Raw genomic sequence first — 12,420 nt, 5'->3', positions numbered from 1 at the left:
ACCCGTCGCCTCTCAGAAAAACTGATTTCTTGTCTGAGGACGAAGTCTCTCTCTCTTCTCGCTTTGCCCAAACATTTTCTCTTCACCATGCATCCACATTTGTCCCCCGAGGTGATCAACACAGCTGACTAGCTGCTTGAAAGGGAAGTTGTAAGGAGAGAAACATCAGAGGCTAAAAGAACAAAGAGTCTCAAGAAGATAAAGTATCTCAAACATCGTATTTGATCAATTAATGTTAGTTGATTGTTGTCGTTGTTGTTGTTGTTGTTGTTGTTTAGGGGGGTGAGGCCCTAGAACATGAGGAGCCCCAGTCTCTGACAGGAATTAGAATGAGGCCTTACCACCGGGCTGGCCACAGGGGGCCTCCCTCCTTTCCCTGCTGTTCATGGAGTGCCGGCCAATTTTCAACCCATGTGACCACACTTCCATCCAAGACAATTTGAATTAATTTCGTGCATGAAATTTGGTGGGATGCAGTGCCAAATGTTTAACTGAAATCAAGACGCGAACTTCCCTTCATCGACTCGTTTTGTAAATCCTGTCAAAAATAAAATAAAAGCCATTAAGCTTGTCTGGCAACATTTGTTTTTTACACACCAAACCATTCGTTGTTCCTCATTCCCTCATCCTCCGTTTGCTGCCCACCCCCCACCCCTCCAATATCTGTTCTGTTCTATTTATGGTCCCCGGGCGGGCCCAGCACACTGTCAGTTTTACTGACTTTGCCAAGTTTAAGATCCCTTTTAGGGACTTATTTTATTTAAAGAGCACCCTATTAATGGGTTTAATGGCCTTTCAATCACTTAGTATGCATTGTCAATGAGGGAGAATCGATTTTCTGCGAATTCCTGTTCTGGGAGGAAAACAAACAGCCAGCGCTTCCTTCCCATGGCCGTTTGGCCAACGCACAGACAAGGCAGGACTGGCTCACAGGGTTCACGGGCTCCACTTACAGGGAGCGCCTGGCCAGCACCGCCCTAAGGACACCCTGCTCCCTCCTTCTGCGCTTCCTCTCTCCTCTGAGATCATTCCCTGCTGGGCCGTGGGGACACATGAAATTTGGATAAGGTTGACTGTTGCTCTCACAAAAGACCCACTCCTGGGTGTATGCCGCTGTCTTGGGGAAGGATCAGACCATCACCCTGGGGGCTTTCTCAGATCCCTTTGTCCACAGAATAGATGGAAAGAGTGGCTGGCGTTTCAGTGGTCCCTAGACACAGTCTTTTTAGAAGGGCACTGCTCCTCCACAGTCTCGAATTCCGGAATGATTACACACATATACTCTCACGGGGGTAACTTCTAATTAGCTAAACTCTCACCAGGGTAACTCTAATGCCGTAAATATCTGAGGACCGCTTCCTATGTGTAAGACACTACGCACGGCACCATGGGAGGTACATGCAGGGACGTAAGGGAAGGAAAACAGCCTCGGCCAACACTCGGGTTTGTTTCTTCCAAGTTAGGATGTCTCTTAGGTGTTGTTTACTAAAATACTCTCTCCTCCCTCTCTGTTTCTTCTCCCCCTCCTCCCTTTTTCTCTCTATCCTCCCTTCCTCCCTTCCCTGCTCCCCTTCCTCTCTATTTCCAGCCCTTCCCCAAAAATCCTGCATTCAATCCCCACATTCTCATCAATGACAGCTCTGTTTTACGGAGACTGACGATGAGCAAGAGTCTCCTTCCTGGCACTCTGCATGCAGCAGTCTACGTAACCCTCACCACAACTCTAATCAACGCTATGATGTTATTGCTATTCTCATTTTCCAGAGACAGAAACAGTTTAAGGGAGGTCGAGTCGTTATTTGTAGAACCAGATCTAACTGTCTTGAGAATCTTTTCTCATAAAGCCAATGGTTACTTTATCTTCTCCTACTCTTTTTAGGGTACTTTGCTCCCCAAGGAAGTCCTAGCTACCAAGCACCCACTGTCTTAAGGTAAGTGAAACAGGCTTGCTGATGTCTGGCTAGTTAGAATAATAATATTAATAATAATGGCTATAATCTGCAGAGTGTTCATCCTGTGCCAAATTCCTCATATATATATATATATATATATATATATATATATATATTTTTTTTTTTTTTTTTTTTACTTAATCCTCACAACTATTTTAGGAGATGGAGAAAAGCACACTGTGATGTTAAGGGCTTGTCCAACGTCTCACAATTAATAAGTAACAATAATGATGGAATTGCTAGCAGTGATTGAAGGCTCATTATATACCCAGTGCTGGGCTAAAGTTTTTATATCCATATATTTTTAACCCCAACAAGGTAATTATTATTATTTATAGTTTACAGATGAGGAAACTGGGGCTCAGTGATCTAAAGTGACTTTGCCCAGCCTGTAAGTAAGTGGTGGAGTCAGCATTTGACTCACGTGGCCTATGCCTATGCTCGTGAGAACAACGCCATGGTTGCGTCCCAAACCTCACATTCTTTCATATTGCACCAAAGCTGCCTCTGTTCCCTTCAAAAACTCTTTGGAAAATGGCCCATAAGTTTTCCCAAAACAATAGTTGAAGAGAAAGCTGAGAGACTCTGGGCTTTGTGGCGGGGCTGTCTCTTAACAAGCGTCTGCGTGGCACCAGAATCTCATTTGCATTTGTCCTTCTGCAGTCGCTTCCAATTCCCAAGCAGAGAACAATTTAACTGTAAAATTCGCCGTAACTAGGCAGCTGTCTGCTGCAGTCAAGCACCAGACTCAGGTGCGACTCCCAGGAGGGTCCCCGGAGTCAGCATGCCAGCCCCTGTAAAGCAATATAAAGTCACCTCCGAGAAATTAGATGCCACTTGGAAGAGGCATATGCTGCCATGCCCGCTTGTTGTCAGCTTGGAACGGTGCAAGGGGTGCCAATCATGACTCAATTACTCCCAGGACTTCTCTCCTGAAGGCTTCCTGTCATTGATGAAATCTGGTGCAGGGAAGACTACCAAACGTCCTGGACCAGGAGTGGTACTCGGGAGGGGATCTTGGAAGGGAGGAGTTACCGGTTTAATTGGCTTCCCTTCACCATAGTGTCAACAAGCCATCAAAATGAGGGCTCCCAACATCCAGTAAGCAAGATAACTCTATTCAACAAACGTCATCTGAGCCTCTACTATATTCAGGACATTATGCTAGGCAATACAAAAGTGAGTCAAAAGCTCAATCTTAGCTTGACATGACCCTACAGTTTAGACAAGTATGTGGAATGCCAAGTAGAGTAAGAAAAAGTGCCTTAGAGAAGTAGAACCAATAGAGTTCAAAGACATCTGTTTAGAAGTTTTAGTTGAAATGAAGGGAGCAGATGAGATTATTAGAAGAAAGATTATAGGGAAAGATGAGAAAAATGCCCAGAAGGGGATTTCTGCAGAAGCCCAAATCTGCAAGGCAGAGGAAATGGCAAAGTTGTCCTAGAAACGAGGCAAGAGAAGAGAGGGACATCTCAGAGTCCCAGGAAGCACAGGGTGACAAATGGGAGGGATGTGTCCATTGTCTCCAATGAGAACAGGGTTACAATACAGGAGAAAAGGCTGTGGAGCCTGGAGTTTAAGAAGATGCTCACAGCCCCTGGAAAACAATATGTGTAAAGGGCTGTGGATCCACAGTCTGTCCAAGGTCGTAGAGACAAGTGGGTTGTGAGGAAAGTAACTGAAGAGTGTAGACTGTTCCTTAGAAATGTTTAACAATGGAAAAAAGAAAGGGTGGAGATCAGCGAAGGAAGGGAGTAGCAGCCTGTGGGATGTGCTTTGAAGGATGGGGAGGTTCAAGCCTGCTTGCGGGTCCCAGGAAAGGAGATGCGAGGAAGATTCGAGGAGTGCATGTGTTCTTGATGGAGAGAGATTTAGAGCAGGCAGGAGGGGCCAAGGGCACAGGGAACAAATTCACGTTGGGAAGGTGGAGAGACACTTCAGACAGGAGCAAGGAAAGAAGGGAAGAGATGGTATGGCCATTTTGAGAGGGAGAAGAACTTATATCTGGTGGCCATAATATCAAAAATAATCTCCAGAAGAGTGATGGCCTATCAGGATAATGGGGGGGGGTGGGGAAGGGGCTGAAGAAGATGCTGGAGGAGATGGAAACAGATTCTCTGCATTCATTCATTTTTCACCAAACAAATTTTTATCTTTTTCTTTCTCATTAGTATTTTAAAATTACATTTATAATTACAGTAAATTTAGTTATTTCTGTCTTTACTTCTCCTTAGGAGCATCTTATAACCTTTATCTCAAGGATTTGCTTCCTCTTATTACCATCAACTCTAAAGTCTGCAGGGGCTAATTATCCAGGCTGAAGATTAGCTGAGTCTTTCTTGTCCTTCCCTCAGACTCTGAGTCTTAACCATTTTACTGCTCATCAGTCCTTCCACCAGACGTGGGCAGGGGAAGCAGGACAACTCAAACTCACATCAGTTCATTTTATTGCTTATTTTGGGATCTAGCCAAATAGTTTAAGCTATTAGTTCAAATGAGGTTGGGGGCTAACTTGTTCATAGTTGTTTCATTATCCCTGAATGGAGCTACCACTCAGGATTAGCCCCAAAGTCAGAAAGGTGAAAATGTCTATGTGAGAAAAAAAAACAAAAAAAACAACAACAACAAAAAAACACACACTTGGTGACAGTGCTACAGGCAGAGCTCTAAGGAAATACCTCTTGTGCCACAGTTTTGACTATCTCCTTGCTGTTTACTCCGAGTCTTGCTCTCTCCTTGGGGCTTTCTAATTTGAAATTCCATAGATCGCATTTCCAGATCGAAGGCTAAGAGTTAATGCTGCGTGTATTAACAGAGCGGTGTTTTTCCCAGTCCCCGAAATGTGATGCTCAGAGTATCCACCACCATCGTCAGGGCAGCGTGCTGTGCTCCGTCCTCTGCCTCTCACTGACAGCCGAGCACAGGGCACAAGCAGAGGGTTCCTGAATTCTGTTTATTTATAAAACTTGGAGAGGTGTGTATTTAAAAGGCTCCAATAGGTTGTGACGTTGTGCTGCAATTTTTTGTGACATTACCATTCAGAGAAAAATGGGAAGAGGATACCTAGGACCTCTTGTATAACTGTGAATCTACAGTTTTATTGTTAATGTATAATTGTCTCTAAATAAAAAAGTTTAATTAAAAAGATTCCAAGAACTTCTTACCATCAGAACAGCGAAAACAAACAAAACCTAGCAATGACTTTCATGTATTCAATACATCCACTGAAATGGCTAACATTAGAAAGACCGACAACAGCAAGTGTTGGCTCGGATGTGAAGGAATTAGAACTCTCATATACTGGTGGAATACGCCACCACCTTGGAAAGAGGCTTGGCAATGTCTTATAAAGTTCACATACACTTATCATACGACCTAGCACTTCCGTTCTCAGGTATTTACTCAAGAGAAGTGAAAACGTATGTCCTCAAAAAAGTCGTGTACACAATGCTGGTTGCATTTTATTCAGCCCAAAATGGAAGTAACCTCAAGGTCCATCAACTAGCGAACAGATAAACAAATTGTGATGTATCCATACAACGTAATACTACTCAACAAAAAAGAATAAGATCACTGACACGCGGATGAACTTCAAAAACATTATGCTGAGTGATAGACTGCAGACCCAAGAATACATACTATGATTCCATTTATTTGAAATTCTGAAACAGCAATGCAATCTATACTGAGAGATGGCAGATCTGTGATTGTCTGAAGTCATGGGGGGGGGGGGGATTGACTGCAAAAAGACACAATGGAACTTTTTGAAGGGATAGAAGTATACAATATCTGATTGGATGGTTGTGGTCATTACAAAGGTGTGTGTGTGTGTGTGTGTGTGTGTGTGTGTGTGTGTGTGTGTGTGTGTGTGTTATGTAAATTATACCTTAATAAGTTGACTGAGGAAAGAAAGAAGGCATCAAGGACCTCTAAGAAAATAAGGAAAATAAAATAAAATCTAGCAATAATTTTCTTATACTCAATAGCTTAACTTCCTAATCTTAAATGCATCTCTAACAATGAACAAATATGCAGAGTCAACAGACCCTGGCTTAGATTAGCCAGTAGAGGGAACTCTTTCAAATTGAGGCTCCAACAACTCAATGACCTATGAAATTAATCTCTAAACTCTGAAGATATAATTCTCTTATGTCTCCACATTTCTCCTCTTTCCGTAGATGCAGCCACTTAGCCCTAGGTAGACAGAGCTCAAAGTACCCCAATGGAGAAACCGACCCTGTTCCCATTGAGAGGTAAGGAACAGAAAGAGTTACAGACCACCAAGTCAACTTCTTACTGTGATCCCACTCTGATCTTTAGCTGAAACTGGTAATTCTTAAGGATGCCTCTAAGCGAGCACCCCTCTTGCTCCCCAGCCCCAGCAATAAGAGCCCTGTCTCAGTTGCTTAAGAGTAGGGTCCTGACTTGTTTTTGCCAGCTGTTCTATAACCTAGAGTCCCAGTGCCACTTAATGCCAGGCCACCCTAGAGCCAGCCTCGTCTGCCATTGCCTGCAGCCAGGTTCCCATGATGCTCCACTGTCCATTTGCAGGACCACAGTCAGGACTCCCTCTCTTCCTCCCACAACCCTCCTCTGCCTACAGGGACTCTGTGCTCTGATTCTCTCTGCCATAGCCCTGACAGGCCCCCTGCACGTCCTGAGTGTCCTTGTCATCATCTGAAGCCTTCCCAGATTTATGAATCCCAGTTTCACCCTCAGAGATGCCCACCTACCACCAACTATGCTCCGATTCTCAGACATTTCTTTAAGTCAACGTTCACCAGAAAATATCTTGATGAGGTAATATTAAGTTCTTAGAAAATAAATTCTGAGCCGCTGTAAAATAATCCTCTTGATGTTGCATCTAGAATCGTGAAACTTTAGAGCTGAGTTTTCAGAGCCCACCTGCTCTACTCTGCCACAGCAGGAATCACTGAGACATGGAAGTCCTACTTTTGATTATTTCCCGTAGGGAAATTACTTTTCAAGACAATCCATACCATTATTAACAGATATAATTGCTAAAATCTCCTTTATATGGACTTCGAATTTATCTCCTTGGAACTCCACCTATTACTTTGGTTTTACTCTTTTGCGAGGAACACAGAATTCCCTCTTCTATGCAAGAGCACTTTAATTGTTCAAAGTCAACACCATGTGCTTCTCTCCCTCCTGCTTCTCACATTATTTCTTCTCCAGGTACAGGAAAAAAATCTAGGCGGCATCCTGAGTGCATGAGATGCAAAGATGAGTAATTTCTGGTTTCTGCCTTCAGAGAGTTTATAGGAGAGAAGGGAAGAGTTAGAGAGTCTGGGGCAGATGGAACTCACCCAGAGGAAATAGCAGCACTGGGTGGGGAGGAAGAGAGGGAGAGGATATGCCAGGCACTGGAAACAGTACGTGCAAAGGCCCAGTGGCATGGCCGGAGAGCAGGAGTGAATGTATAGTAACACGATGTACAGGCTCGTGACCTAGGAGCAAAAGGCTACATTATACGGCCTAGGTGTGCAGTAGGCTAGACCATCTAGGTTTCTGTAAGTGCACTCTATAATGTTCACACAAAGATGAAATAGCCTAATGATACATTTCTCAGACGGTATCCCCACCTTTTAAGCATCAAATGACTGCATTTTTAAATGGTCAAAATGGTAGATTTTATGTCGTATATATTTTACAATAAAAATCTAACAAATAAAATAAAAACAAAACATGAAATCCAGCACTTATTGTGTGCCAGGTGCTGTTCTAAACGCTTTTCATGTCTTGCTTGAGTCGACCCTCTCAGCGAGCCTGTGAAGCAAGGACTGTTATCATCCCATTTTACAGGTGAAAAATGGAGGCTCAGGCTAAGTGTTTCACCAGTAGAAATGGAGAGAGACTTGAAAAAGTATCCTAGAGAGTCAGGCTCCAGGATCGGCCCCCATAACCTGTACACCACACGTCCTTCCAGCTGACTAACAAATTACGAGCATTATCTGTATTTTGGTGGGTAGAGGGCTAAGGAAGGAGGTGTGGGATCAGGCCTTCTCCCAGACCCCGGCTCCTGATTCGGCGGTCCCCTGAACCAGTCAGGTACACCCAGGCCAGGACCTTCATCTGACCTTTGCTGCTGGTGGCAGAGCCCATCAGAGAAAATACTGTCCCAGATAGAGTCACTGTCAACACAGAGAGGCATGTGACCTATCCTCTAAAGTGTGAGGCGAGAGGTTTTTTTAAAACATTCTCCAGGAAGAGACCTAAAAGGAGCATGTTCCATCTAATGATGTCTGGAGATTACTTGGCCCCTCATTCAGCTAAAAAGCCTTTAAAGTTAAAAAAAAAAAAAAGAATATCTAATGCTGTTGGTGTATCATTGACTAAAACATCTGCATAACCCGGTTTTGGAGAAAATTCTTACATTGGATATTTCAAAGTGTTAATGTTTTACTATTGTATATGCTGGTTTTCAATATATTAATAGATTAAATTAAAATGTCATTAATTAATAGTATGTTGGTTTTCAATATATTAATATATATTTCTTTTCTGAACTCTCTCTGGCTACAAAAGGGACCAGTGTTATCATGAAGGCTCTGTGTTATTAATATTTATTGCGATCTAACTACATGTAATCTCTTCACGTGTATTATTTAATCCTCACGACATCCTCATTTAATAGCTGAGAAAACACACAGAGGTTAAGTAACCCATCCGATGTCAAACAGCAAGGAAGTGGAGAGCTGACAGTCACACCAGGCAGTCTGACCAGGATCCTCCCTATAATTCAGCCCTGCGACCTCAGGAAATTCCCTCTCACACTCTTAGGGACCCATTTTCCTCATCTGGGAAATGAGAGGATTGGCCCAGGTGACAGGTGATGTGTAAGATTGTCTTCCAGCTGGAACAGATCTATTTCCTTGTCCACGCACACAAATGACATGCCACCAAGGGCTTTCCAGGTGGGTGTCCACAAACACTCCTGCTTGAATTATGGGTGCCAGTGACTCTTTAGGACTGGAAAGGAGAGTTGACCTCAGCTGAAATGAACAGTGCCCATGGGCTATTTATCATTCTTCCATCCTGCCCCAAACACCCTTTATTCTTCAACTGCACTCAACCCCTAACTACCTAAAATAAATATCTCAACTATCTTAACAAACTCTCCCCAGACTCTGAAACAACCTCGTAAAAAAAAAAAGCAACAGACATAAAGATTCAAGACCAAGGAGGAGAAAAGAGTTCAGCTTTATATTCTCATTACACTTCCTTTTTTTCCCCACTGGAGTCACAGAATTTCTTTTCACTTATGAATTTTCTAACAAGCCTGGATAGTGGTATGCTGGTAAGTATTTAACAACCAGGTTGCCAAGAAAACAAAAAGGCCTGACAGATAGCATCCGCTGAGTTCTGAAGTTTATATAGTCCCACCATGGCTGATTTCAAGCTACCAATACCAATGAACAGGAATTGGAAAGGGATATGAGCCAATTGGAGCCGGCACTGGCACACTGGGTCTGCATCACAGTACTGCTTCATCTGTAAGCTTTGCAGGCGAAAGTATTGTTCATTCATCCATTCAATGAACTTTTTTTTTTTATTATTAAACTAAAAATATGAACGAGATATCTATAAAATTGTTCTTTATTACAAGTCAAATGCCCTATTGGCTTTATTAGAAAATATTATTTTCCAGCACTTCTCCTCAGAAGTTCCTTGAAACAAAACAGGTGGAATGATGGCTTTTCTACCTTTAAATAATGCTCTTACCCAAACCAGATGAGATGATTTTCTTCTCTTGGGTTAGTAATTCTTATTAATATTCTAAGCATTGGGTATCAGAAAAGTCTTGACTTACAACCCCAAACTGCTTTATTATAGAAAGTTTGCAAAACCAATGAAAAAGAAAAACATTGCCTCTAGAAAATGCTTATGTAAACATAACCCTTCAATAATACTTTTTATCTATGTTGGTATATTGAAGGTAAGTGTGAGTTATAAATATGGGCTTTGGAGTTTAATTATCTGAATTCAAATCATAGTTCCCCCATTTATTAGCTGTGTGATCTTGGACAAATTACTTACCCTCTCTGTGCTTTGATTTCTTACTATAAAAAGTGGTTCTTGATAATAATAGTAGCTATTGTGAGAATTGAGTAAATATACAAATAACTCCTAGGACAACATATGGGAAGTTCCCTGTAACCTATAACAGTTAATATCAGCAAACACAATCAAGGGTTTCTTGAATGGTGTCTGAGCGTGTCTTTCCAGCAAAATGGTGCAGTCTTCAAAGTATTTTTGCAGTCTCTCACAGTGCCTAGCACATGGTATGACTTTAATAAATTCTTGTTGAATAAGCAAATGAAGTAATTGATTAAATATGATTGAATCAAAGTGACTCTAGAACATTCTTGACACAAATAGACCATTCGATCTCTCATCTGGATCCTGGGCACATTTATATCTTCGTAAGCCTCTCTGAGGGTAAGGAAAGTAACCAAGAATAAGTACCTAGAGTAGTTTGTCAGAGCTGTTAACATGTATTTATGTTCAAGAATGTTTATTACATATAAACAAGAAAAAATGAAAACAACCTAAATGTTCGACAACAAAGGAAATGTTGAATAAATTATGGTATAACCATTACATATTTGTTTCTAGTAAGTATTTATTAACATGAAAAAAATGCCCTAATTGTAATAAGTGAAAAAAGTGGCATATAAAATGGTATAAACAATATAATCCCAATATTTGTGTTTTTTAATGTATTTGTATTAAGAGAGAAATAAAAAGAGACTTACCAGAAATAAACAAAAATCATAACAGTAGCTATGTCTGATTAGTGAGATTTAAGGTGATTTTTTTTTCCTTCTTGATATATTTCTGTATTTTCTAAAAATGATAGAAGATGAAATAGACCTGGACTATCAACCATGGAATTAGTGTCTCAGGAATGAAATGATGTGTCCCTATATGTATATAGATTCTCTGTGGGTCAGCTACAACACTAACCTCCAGGCCCACTCTGTCTGACATTTGCCACCACCCATCCCCATCCACTCACGACCTCCCAAAGCATCCCAAATTGGATATGACAGCATAATCTATGACTCCAACATGCAGCTATTTGGGAGCATCCATGATGATCTTAATTTTTCACACTCCTTTCAGATCTCTGGCATTGGGTAAATATAGTCAACCTTACGTAGACATATTTTCAGCTATTAAAATCCAAGCACATTTGTGTTATCTTCTGCCCTTGAGGTGCCTGATACAAGAAAAGCATGATTGAGTACCCTGCTGATAAGGCTGAACAAATATGTCTTTTGAAATAGGCTATAGGAAAAGCCCGGGTTCAGACGTGTGATATACATTAAAATCTAGCTAAATTTGGGTAAAAGGTGGGTCTCAATTTAGTGAAGTGTGAGTTCTAGAATATTTGCTTAATAAAAGCCATTTTATTACTCTCAAATCCAAAAGGGTTGCTTCAAACCCTTTCGGATTTGAGAGTAATAAAATGGCTTTTATTATTATTATATCTTGAAGCAAGATATTGTGAGTCTAAACTGAGGTAGCAAGTATCTAGTTGGCTCCTGCTTTTAGGAATAGGTAAGAATTATTTAAAATGAGCATATAAATCAAGTGTGATGTAGTCCTGATGTGTTTAAGACAACTTATTCAGAATAATAAAAAAGCAACTTATTCCCTTAAGTAGTGCAATGTTTAGCAATCTTGTTTTTATTCTTAATTTGCTTACATCCACCTCTGTTCAAGGCAATCTCAAGCCAAAGCCTATCTAAAGCATCATAAATTTTAAACTGCTGAGTTAAATCAATAAGGTTTTATGGTACATCTTAAAAAAAAAAAAAAGGAAGAAGAGGCATAACTTAACTAAATGTAGCTGGAGAAATGCACAGAAGTTATTGCTGTCTCGGCACCTTTGCTGTGGATCAGGAACCAAGCAGAAGTGCTATTTTCATTCACAGGGAAAATCTTACAACATGGGCACATCATGGGAACAGTTAACCCAACTAAGAAGAAATGAGAGAACAGCTTTATCAGCTCCTGAAACACTTTGGGGGAAGAACTTTCTAATACCAAAGAACGTTTGACTGTGAACCAAAATGTGTGATCTCTGTTATTATGTCATTAGTTTCATGGAAATAATTTATTTACCTAACATTTGTTAAGCCCCTCCACCTCTGATTTATTCTTCTCCCCAGCATGTGGCACTAACATCTTAAATATTTTACTTATTATTTTTATTGTCTGTCTTCCCAGTTCGAATGTAAGCTTCTTGAAGGAATGGATTTTTGTTTTGGATTTTGTTTTCTGGCTTTGCTGTATGCATTTAGAATGTGCCGGCACATGGGAGGTACCCCCAAAATAGTTGTTGAATGAATCGAGCTGTCTCATTATTAAAGGAAATATTCTGAGATGTCTGTGGTGAAGCAGAAAGAGCACGGGATTCAGAGTCCAAAATAAGAAG

This window comes from Pteropus medius, unplaced genomic scaffold (genome assembly GCF_902729225.1).
Source record: "Pteropus medius unplaced genomic scaffold, Ma_sr-lr_union100, whole genome shotgun sequence".
NCBI lineage: Eukaryota > Metazoa > Chordata > Mammalia > Chiroptera > Pteropodidae > Pteropus > Pteropus medius.
This window is presented reverse-complemented; position numbering follows the sequence as displayed.